Source organism: Gorilla gorilla, chromosome 5, assembly GCF_029281585.2.
Source record: "Gorilla gorilla gorilla isolate KB3781 chromosome 5, NHGRI_mGorGor1-v2.1_pri, whole genome shotgun sequence".
In the NCBI taxonomy this organism is placed as follows: Eukaryota; Metazoa; Chordata; class Mammalia; order Primates; family Hominidae; genus Gorilla; species Gorilla gorilla.
In genome coordinates, this window is record NC_073229.2 from 119,230,525 (window position 1) to 119,242,189 (window position 11,665).

The 11,665-nt window shown below is 33.9% G+C and overlaps 1 pseudogene; it reads right to left on the minus strand.

Moving 5' to 3' along the window:
* Positions 1-2,509: 2,509 nt before the first annotated feature.
* LOC115934988 (glyceraldehyde-3-phosphate dehydrogenase-like) lies at positions 2,510-3,105 on the minus strand (annotated as a pseudogene).
* Positions 3,106-11,665: the final 8,560 nt, after the last annotated feature.

Here is an 11,665-nt window from a genome sequence, read left to right on the forward strand (position 1 = left end):
TTGAATTCGCTTATTTTATTTTTAAATTAATATAATCAAACATAGTAAGTTATAGGGTGAGGTGAATTAAAACATAATACTAAAGTGTGGATATAACCAACTTAGTAATTGCTAAAACTATGGTAAGTAGTGAAAAATATAAAGTTGAACATTGCAGCATGGCAGGATCATTCTCAACGTATCAATGTCTGTGTTTTCCTTAATAGTTTCTCTTTCTCCCTGTTCAAAGGGGTATTAGAAGCAGGCCCTTTGAAATTCTATGCCTCAGGATGTTTTGCAGAAAAAATCACAGAGACAGTCAAACTCCTTTAAAAACTGGAGACTCAGAGGAGATGATACTATGTGTATGAGTAGGAGAAAGAGAAGTACTTTGGGGAACAAGGTAAAAGGCAGGCTTTCTAAAATGAGGTAAAAGACAGGAGTTGAGAAGTTCTAGAATAGCTGAGATCTTTGTATCACTTAGTGGCAGCAACCCACAGAGCTTACAAAGTTTGATGTTTCATCAAGAAAGAGAAAATATTTGTCACTATGGTTTCTCTGATATCTGTGAATCAAAAGTGTTGCAGAAGTAGCTATGCTGCCAAATTATAAATGCCCATACAAACGGAGAAGTTCATGTCTTGTTGGTAACCTGTGGGCTGACAAAAGACCTATGGTCTACTGACATTTACCATGTATTATACATGCATTAACACGTCTAATCCTCTCAACCCGATGGTATTAGAATTTATCCCATTTCAAAACTGAGAGAACAAAGACAAAGAAATGCCAAGATTTTTTGCTCGAATTCACACAGTATCTAAAGAACAAACACACAATTTGAACCCTAACAAGTTCTATCCGGAAAGCTTATGTTACAGTGCCTAAATCAACCTAAATTTCAGGGACTTTTCTTTAGGCTGAAAGAGGAAAATTAATATAAACAAGATTGACATTTTGGAAAATTTCCTCAAATATAGGATTGAATTTTGATTTATTAAAATAGTTAGAAAAATGTGGTATTCCTTATGCCACTGTGTGTGTAGACATAAAGGTATTCCCAATACATTAGCAGTATAAAATTTGATACCCTTGTAAGAACCACTTAAGCATTTCAGAGGAATTTTTCATGCTATTAAAAATGAATAACTTATTACTTGAACATAAATTTTGTTTCTTTTATCAGTGGTCAATATTAATAAGTAATTGTTAAGTTTCCTTTTTTCCTTCAAAACTTAAGAACGAAGTCTCTTTTTATAATAATGTGACACAATTTAAATTAATTGAATAGATGTTACATCAGCATGGCTGGTATGGGTAATTTATGTATTCTAGCCATACCATTTTCCCTCAGCCTTAAGGTTCTACTGTACTTATTTATCCCCTTCTGATAAAATAACATATTTCTTTTGTAATTACAAAATGGCTTTTATTTTATCCTTATAATAAGGCATTTATTGGTTTATTTGTTCTTCAATGATCTAACAAATCTATGTGGGGAGCCCACAATATGTCTGACATTCCTTAGGTATTGGACATAAAAAGATGAAGATATATTTGTAACTTCCAAAAGTGTCCAGTCTTCTTGGGTGATAGGTAAATAAATAAGTAACTAAAATAAAAAGTAATTAAAATTAATAAGATAAAAAGGCTATGTTCATTTGCTCATTCAACAAATATTTATTGATTATATATGTACTATTCCAGGGCCCTGGGGACAAAAAAGATAGATAGATGATAGATAGATAGATAGATAGATAGATAGATAGATAGATAGATGATCGATAGATAATAGATAGGAATATAAAAACAAATCCTTGCCCTCTTAGATTTTTATCTGAGGTGAGACCATCAAGAAACGAACAATGTTAGGTGATGGAAAGTGTCACAGAGAAAAAATACCTTAGAGGAGTACTGCCTAGTGACAATGTGACTGTGAGGAAAGAGTTAACATAGCAGGTCTGATTGGTCAGTCCTTGAATGGCTCCTAGGGAATCTGCAAACCTGATTGACTCTTGGTCAACCCCTGGGAATGTGACCCTAAATTTTTTTCTGTTACTTATTTATTATGTTGTATAAGCTTAGAGCAATTAGTCATGCTTCAACAGATTATCAGATTTATCCAGATTGTTTTGCACATCCTGATTGTTGATATACCTTCTTTCATTGCTGAGGTCCTGAGTTTCTGTTATCATGCTAGATGGTCAACTTCACATAAAATCCCTGGGTGCTGAGACTCAAGCATGCTTCCCTGGGTACAGATACTTCATACAAATGCCTGGCTATGTTTGGGGAAGGATCCTAGGATCATGCCAAGTTTTTTGGTTTGGGGTTCTTTTTTTGTTTCTTTTTTTGTTTGTTTTGTTTTGTTTGTTTGGCTGGGCACAGTGTACTTTATTAATGGCAAATGGCAAGGTAGGGCTCCCAAAGCCCCTTCCATTCTTCAGAGGGCCTGGGATGGAAACCTTGTCAAGGAAGGGAGATTTTCAATATGTTAGAATGTGAAAACTCTCCAGTAGCTGAGAGTCTCTTATTCTCCTTCTGGTGCTGGTGGTACATAGGCCACCTTGGAGGCCATGTGATCTAAAAAATCTACCACCCCATTGACCCCACTGCTTTAACCAAATTAATTGTCACACTGGGATATAAGCTTGACAAAACAGTCATTGAAGGTAAAACCAGCCCCAGCATCAAATGTGGAAAAGTAGGTGTCACTGTTAAAGTTATAGTAGATGACCTGGTCCTCAGTGTAGCCAAGAATGCCTTTTAGGGAGCCCTTCAATGGCTGTTTCACCACCTTCTTGATGTCATCACATTTGCCAGCTTTCTCTAGACACCAGGTCAGATCTTCAACCAACACACTGTGCAGACACAAAAGGCCCTGCCAGCGAGCTTCCCATTCAGCTCAAGAATGACCTTGCCTGCAGCCTTGGCAGTGCCAGTAGATGCAGGGTATAATTTCTGGGCAGCTCCATGGTTATCTCACCACATTTTGCCAGAGGGGCCATCCAGGACCTTCTGGGTGGCAAAGATGGCACAAAATGTAGTCATGAGTCCCATTAAGATACCATAGCTCTCATGAATAGCCTCAGCCAGGGGGCTAAAAGTTGATGATGCAGGAGACATCACTGACAATCTTGAGGAAGTTTTTGTACTTCTTATTGTCTGTGCCCAGCAAAAACATGGAGGCATCAGCAGAAGGCGCACAGATGACCTTTTTGGCTTCACCTTTCAAGTGAGCTCCACATTTTTCCAAGATAGTGAAGATTCCAGTGGACTCCAGAACATATTCAGTACCAACATCACCCTATTTGATATTAGCAGGGTTTCACTCGCAGAAGAGGAAAATGAGATTTAATTCATGACAAGTTTCCTATTTTCAGCCTTGACTAGGCCATGAATTGTGCCGTGGGTTGACATACTGGAATGTGTGGACCATGTAGTTGAGGTCAAGAAAGGGGTCATTGATGGCAACAATATCTACTTAGCTGAAGTTAGCCCTGATGACCAGTCACCCAATACAGCCAAATCCATTTACTTGAGCCTTCACCATCACATCGCAGGGACATGGCTGGCACTGCATGAGGAAATGTATCTCTCTGTCAAATGAGAAGGATCAGAGATCCAGGATCATGGTGCTATGAAAATGCTCCTAGAGACGACACATTTTGGGGCTGGGCACTGAGGGGAAGGGGCTATGTCTGGCTTGCATTACCTTCTGTGATAATTGATTGTTACCTGCAGTTCTTTCTAAAATGCTGGGTCACACTTCCATTTCAGTTTGGAGTGACCATGCCACTTCCTGCCAGCCAGCTACAACTGATCAGAACAATGTAGACAATGGCCCTCAAATGGATCCAATTGACTTTTTTCTCTTTTTTTTTGAGGATTAAGATTTAGGAAAAAAGTGAGTCTCAGCAGTAAGATTTAACTATGAGGGGAAGTATATCTTCATAAATAAAAAGGCTATTTTCTGTAAACTAAAGGAGAAAATCTGGACTGCAGAAAGAGAGAAGAAAGAAGATATAAATATTAATCAGGATGAGAAACCAATCAGCCACAGTATCTGGGGCTCATGAAGCCAGAGGGGTAGTTCTGGTTTGTGAGACCAATCTGTGCCTTTGGACTTGAGTCTTGTAACAATTTTGTATCTTTCAATGATTTCATAACTAATTTTAATAGGTTTCTTTTCCCTAAAGCAAAATCATCCTTAATGGGTTTGGATCCATTTTAAGTAACTACATATACTATGAATGACTGCGTAAACTATGCCAAGAAATTTGCAGATTATTCTATATAAAACTGAATAATAGTACCCTTTTAAAAAAATGTAATTGGAGAAAGACAATTCTAACAATAAAGTAGCAAATGAAAGATATGGAGGAGAAACTAGATAAAAAGTGAACTATTAGGATGAAATCTTAGAATTACAAGGAAATACTAGTTTTCATGGTTCATAAAAGAATAAAGTTTGGAAGCATTCTTACAAATTTCAGACTGAATACAAGTTGTATATTGATTTCTAACACTTGAAAAAAATCACTAGGGTGTTTGCCTTCAAATGTTTGCAGGTGTGGGTAATTAAAATACCACATTACTTTCATTTGATTGTGTAAGCATTCTCATGTCTACAAGTGATTCTAATCAACTTCACTGACTATGAGGGAGAAGCCTCTATAATTAAGAAAACTTTATGTACAATTATTAGAGTTTAGAATAATTCATATTGCATTCCTAATTATTATTTGTATCTACTTTAACTTCCATTTTTCTTAGGGAATAATAATTTACTAAATGATCAAAATAGTTTTCATTCTTTTCTAATGAAACTATTTAGGAATAAATAGAAAACAGTAAAGTATTTCAAAAATTAGCCACATATAATCATAATCATAATCAGAAGCCCACACATAATTATTTATTAAATAAAATAACATTTCAAGTTTTTTAAAAAATGTATTCTTTATTAGATTTCTAGGGTCATTTTGGTATGAATAAATCTTCCTTCATCTTGCAAAGGATACAATGTGGCTAAGAGCGGTAAGTTTAGACTTGATCTAGTGATCAAGACGGTGCTATCGAACCAGTCCATGGGAACATATATAATGTATAATACAGCTTAGTAGTGAAGAGAAAAGCTTTGGAGTTATAATCACCAAGATTCAAGCATTGATTAAATTTCCAAGGCTTAATATCATCATCTATAAATCGAGGTTATAATTTTTACTTCATGGAGTTATTGAGAATTAAATGAGGCAATATACATACAGATCCTGGTACATACTATATATTAAATGAATAATTGTTATTACTATAATACTTATATAAATGGGCTTCTTCTCTGGGAGAGATTTTTATGGTATAGAAGCTAAGGTAATGTAATAAATTGCAATCATGATTCTTGAAATTTCCCCTTTATTTCAAATTGCCCATTTTGAAAAAATAAAATGGCATTGATGGTTAAAAAATATAAACGTTGAATTTCAAAGGACAATTAACACAAATTAAACTAGTTCAACCTAACCATTTTGACTCTGGATCCAGTAGAACATAAATTTCAAGCAGAAATATTACAGGGTTTCATCTCCAGAAATTCCCAGACATAGATTTGAGGTGATTTCTAGGAGTATTGAATACAATAAGTTAATTCTCAGGCAAATCATTCTCAGCACCCTCTCCAAGTTACACCACAAGAATCTCAGATGTCTCAGGACAAATTCTAAGTCTTTTTCATCCACAAATTCAGTGCATGACTTTGTGTCTAACATGCACTAAGTACTCAATACATAATAATGAAATTATATAATTAATGATTAGCATACCAAAACCAAATTGATTAGCATTGTTACTATTTTGTTAATTATCTCTACTGTGAGTTGTATGTAATTTGAATTTTTATCCCCATTTATGATAGAGAGCTTTACTTTCAAATTATTTTTTGTGATCTGTGACAAAAATGGAAATAAGGCAAATTTATTTACTTTAAAAGATGAAAAAATTGAATGCCTTTTTTACTTAGATTTATACTCATTCTCAGACTTTTCAAAACATTTCAGACATTAAGACTTGAAATTAACATAAAGACTGTAAACTAGTTCAACCATTGTGGAAGTCAGTGTGGCAATTCCTCAGGGATCTAGAACTAGAAATACCATTTAACCCAGCCATCTCATTACTGGGTATATACCCAAAGGATTATAAATCATGCTGCTTTAAAGACACATGCACACATATGTTTATTGCGGCACTATTCACAATAGCAAAGACTTGGAACCAACCCAAATGTCCAACAATGACAGACTGGATTAAGAAAATGTGGCACATATACACCATGGAATACTATGCAGTCATAAAAAATGATGAGTTCATGTCCTTTGTAGGGACATGGATGAAGCTGGAAACCATCATTCTCAGCAAACTATCGCAAGGACAAAAAACTGAACACCACATGTTCTCACTCATAGGTGAGAATTGAACAATGAGAACACATGGACACAGGAAGGGGAACATCACACACTGGGGCCTGTTGTGGGGTGGGGGAGGGGGGAGGGATAGCATTTGGAGATATACCTAATGTTAAATGACGAGTTACTGGGTGCAGCACACCAACATGGCACATGTATACATATGTAACAAACCTGCATATTGTGCACGTGTACCCTAAAACTTAAAGTATAATTTAAAAAAAGAAAGATGAAATAATTTCAACATACAACTGATATGAATTCCAGAATTAGAGAATAGAGATAATATGTAAGTAGATATTTTTAAGGCATGATGAAAAGATTTAAATATAAAAGAAAATTTTAAAAATTTAAAGAGAATTTAAAGGAAGAGAGAAAAAAATAGTTCACAGAATGAAGCAGCACACAGAAAACCAAGGTAAATGAATAAATAATATGCATATATCAGTTTACATTGTAGTGAAAATGCGCAACATGACACAAAGAAAAAAATATTCTAAAGTACCAAAGGAAGAAAATAAAGAGAAAAGAAAGACTGATTGTCTTCAAGGAAGTTACAACCAATTTTACTGCAGTTTTCAGCAAAACATTTGAAGCTAGTATACAAAGTAATAATATTCTAAAAATGTTTAGAATACATAGTTGTCAATCTAGAAATCCATACTAAAATAAATACATTGACATGTGAAAGCTGAATGAATATTTTCAGACGTTAAAAAAAAAACAGAAATGTTATACTTCATGGACCCTCACTGAAAAAATGATGGATGAAAATATGTTAGTAAGGAACAAAAAAGAACTGAGAAAAAAGTCATAGATAAAAAAAAGCAATAGTAAGCAAATAAATGGCTAAGACATTTTATTAAATCTTAATCAGTATTTACTGATTAAGGGAAAAAAAACCACTGGTATTATAGGTAGGGATTAAAGCAAGTATAATAAAATTGAAAACAATATATTGAAAATGGGAAAAATAAATTAAGATAACCCTGTTGTACATTTTAAGTATGCATATAAAAAACCTTTATATTTAATTAGTAAACTTATTGTGTTTATATGTTTATATTAAAACATTTAAATGTAAGTATTGAAAGTACATACTTGGACACCTGTAATCCCAGCACTTTGGGAGGCCTAGAGGGGGATGGATCGTTTGAGGTCAGTAGTTCGAGATCAGCTGGGCCGACATGGTGAAACCCTGTCTCTACTAAAAATACAAAAATGAGCCAGTCATGGTGGCACATGCCTGTATTCCCAGTTACTCGAGCGGCTGAGGCGCGAGAATCGCTTGAACCAGTGAGGCACAGGTTGCAGTGAGCCAAGATAGCGCCACTGCAATCCAGCCTGGCCTACAGAGCGAGACTCAGTCTCAAAAAAAAAAAAAAAAAAAAAAAAAAAGATAAAATGAGACTGAAATTTAAATGGACGATAGGATGGGAACAATAATCAGAGAAAAATAGTAAATGTACAAATCCAGATGTTAGTAATAATATATTTGTTCTACATTTACATAAAATTTACACAAAAACAGTATAATTGGAAATATAATTAACTAGGAGATACGTAAAGAATGATCTTTTTATCTTTATACATATAAACTTATAGATCTCAAAAACACTAAGATGAATAAACAAGCTGTAGAATGAAAAGTATATCATGACACCATATCATGAGACTTCGAAAGAGATCCTGTTCTGTGTAGAGTCCTTGCGATCCACGATACACATATATGACAATCTAAGATGTTACTTATGTATACAAATAACACTAGTAAAAGTGTTACAACATGAATACCAATCAGTCTCACGGTAAGGGTTGCTTTTGTGAAGGAAGGAGTGGAATCGGATTGAGCACAGGTACCAAGAGAACGTTACCTCCTCAACTTTATCTGTAACACTTACTGACTCAAAAATAATTTTGAAATTATCAGGATGAAGCTGTAACATTTATTAGATTTTAGACTGTGGTTACATGGGTATTTGTAATATTAAGTTTTGGATTTTTTACGCATAGATGTGTAATAATTATATGCTTTAATAAGAGCCTAAAATAATACACTGTTTTCCTTATTTATCTATGGAATACTGGAACATTAAGTTTCTTTAGTGAAATACCAAAGAAATAGAGTAACACATATCTTCTCCTAACTTCAATACAAACATTGTTATAATGCTTTATTTCTCAGATAAATAGTACTATTTCCAACTTTGAAATAGATACTTCACATGGAAAGTCAGACTACTTACAGGTGTCCTAAAACCCTAGACTGGCTTAGATCCAGTAGTATTTTGTCTATTCCAAAATTGCAAGCATTATTTATGCCACGTGTATGAAACTACTGGTACATGTCAAAATTGCATCTTCCTTCCATTACCTCAATTTACTTGGGATCATTTCACAATGACAAGTATCTGCTTCCCTACTAGCTTAGCTCTCCTAAATCAGGAGATGTCAGCTCTTAAAAAAACAAAAAAAGTACGTCTCTTCATAAATGAAAAATTCATCTGTGGGAGTTTCTTAGAGAAGCACTGTCATCCATGAAAGATGTAAGGTTCACTAGAATTATGAGTAAGAGTGAATGAGAAAGTTAAGAAACTATACATTTACAAGCAATAAAGGCCCAAATGAAATTAAATGTTAATGAGTCTGGTCTTAATTGAGTTTTACTCCCACCGCTAAACTCTTTAGTAAAATATATTATCACATCATTTCTTTTATGATACATTAAAATCTGTACTATATTAAAACATTAGTTATTTTGTTACCTTTTTTAAAAAAAGTCTTGCTTCATTTCACAGTATTGTTTATTTGTTAAGTGCATTATCACAACATTGTAGTTTGTCAGAATTCCTCAACCTAGGAAATGAGGGTTAAGTTAGCTATTTTATTCACAGAAATTGCCTTTCCTGATTTGAGATTTTTTTTTATTTTAATATAAGTCCTTGGTGAATTTCCCAGTAGACCTGTAATTCCACATTGGACCTTTTAATGTACATTGTGCCAGAGACATGGATTCAAAAGGGAAGCTGTCCTGTCCAAAGACTCTCCATTTCAGTGAATTCTTCAGACCTATTGCTGTATCCCAGTGACCACAGTGATTGTCTGAGTGTAGCAATATGTCAAAAGTCAGCAAGTGATCCTTCACATTTGCCCTTTATTGAAGCAACTGTACATTGGGCTCAACTGAGTTCCCAAACAGCACAACCTGTGACAAGATCAAAGAATCCCAAGAACAGGGAACAAACCAATGCACTCTGCTGGTCAGCAGTCTAAGAGCTCAACTTATTTCATTAAAGTGCTATATGGGCTACTGAGATTCTTCTTAGGTTCTAAAGACTGCCGCAATTTAAGCACATATATTTTAAATGAACATTTCAATGTAGCCTATTCTTCATGGTATACAGGGTATTTTAGAATCACAGATCTGAGGAAAGCATTTCTCTTTTCACAATTCTTGGACTGCTGTTTACTAGATTTAGAATTCTGTCAGGGTTCTGTAGCACCTAACACTGTACCCTGCAGGTAATTAGGTAATCAATACCTAAAAAAAATCATAAGCAAGTAAATAAGGATACTTCTTGAATAAATAAATGAGCGCAAATACACCTAATCATACTAAACCTCAGTCCCCTCATCTATAAAGGATGAGGGGGATCCCCAAGTCGAAGAATCATTATTAGAGAATGAAATAAGGTATGTAAGAAACCTAGAACTAAGTGGAAGCAAAAAAAATACAACCTGAGTATTCTTCTATTATAACTTGGCTAGTAATACATTGATTCATATTAGTTTCTTTTCAAAATGTTATCTAAAATATGACGATTGTACACTGTAAAATTATGTTAAATTCTACCCTGTAAAGCATATTAGTAACATTTTCCTGTCACTTAACTTTGCATTTTGCTATTTTAACCTCAAAGTTTTGTCACTGTGTACATGTCATAACTTTCATAAAATGCAAAATACTAGCCACTTAGAGAACATTGTATTTATGAAGGCTCTGAACATCCCACATTATTTCTATTTACCTCTAACACTCCTTTGACCTTGTCACATTTTGGAGATAATGGTGAAAAGTCTAAATTTCTCCTGAAATAGTGAGATTGGCTCCTAGAGTAGAAAATACATTCATTTGACCAAAGGGATAAAACTGTACATTTTCCCCAAAACGCTGGCACAAACTCAGCCAGGATGCAATATCATTACCAAAGTAGGCATTTGGGGTGGAGGAGACATAACACAATGTGCAGTCACTGGAGATTAAATGGCACTTCTTTTGGGGGGATTACTTTTGTCTTTCTTTTGGGACCTAAAACTGATGTCAGCATGCTTCATGACTGCATTTTTCTAACTATGGTTTAGAGATTGGGATTTATTTTAAAAATTAAAAAATGAATAATGCTATTACACCCACAAATGACTTTGAATTCATACTATTTCTTAACGAAATTATATGGCATATATTGTATTTTTAAACTGTAATAAAACTAAGTGAAATGATTATGCTTCAGCTGATTCTTATAATATGGGTATAATTTTAATTTAAGTATAATATCTTTAATTTAGCCAATTTTACTCAGCTCAAAAGCATTGTGACAACTCTAGATGAGAAACTAAATTCCAGTTTCCAAAACTTTGAGTGACAGATGAGAAATATTTAATCAGAAAGTTCTACAATAGTACAACTATTTTTCTATGAGGTTAATATTTTATCACATTAGAAACATTCAAAAGCCTACATATTGCATTTTACGTATGAGAATGCCAAAAATATCAATAAGAAGAAGTTCTAGACTTTCTTTCAAATAACTTTCTCACTTGTGAATTTTAAATCATTTTTGTTAAATTTAATATACATTCATTTTTTTCAGGTGTTAAAAATTAAAAGTATAATTTGGAGTTAATGTGTATGTAAAGATGAAAAGTTTATATAATTAAATGTTAAATAATAGAATTAGTAATTGATCTTGTTTTCTTTTAAAGTTAATTTCCTGTTGGTAGATAGCTGTAAGATTGAGAGCAATGTTATGGTGAGGCCCATTTTCACAGGAGTAATAATGAACTGCAAAAGTGAAAGTTTCCCCATTTCATAGTTATAATGTGGCTCAGGTGTGAATGAGTAGGTTAATCATGTGAACACATAGTTCAATTGTGAATTGATCTCTAGTGGAGGCTGCTTGACTAGATATCGGAGGTGAAGGCTATTGACAACATGCTTTCTC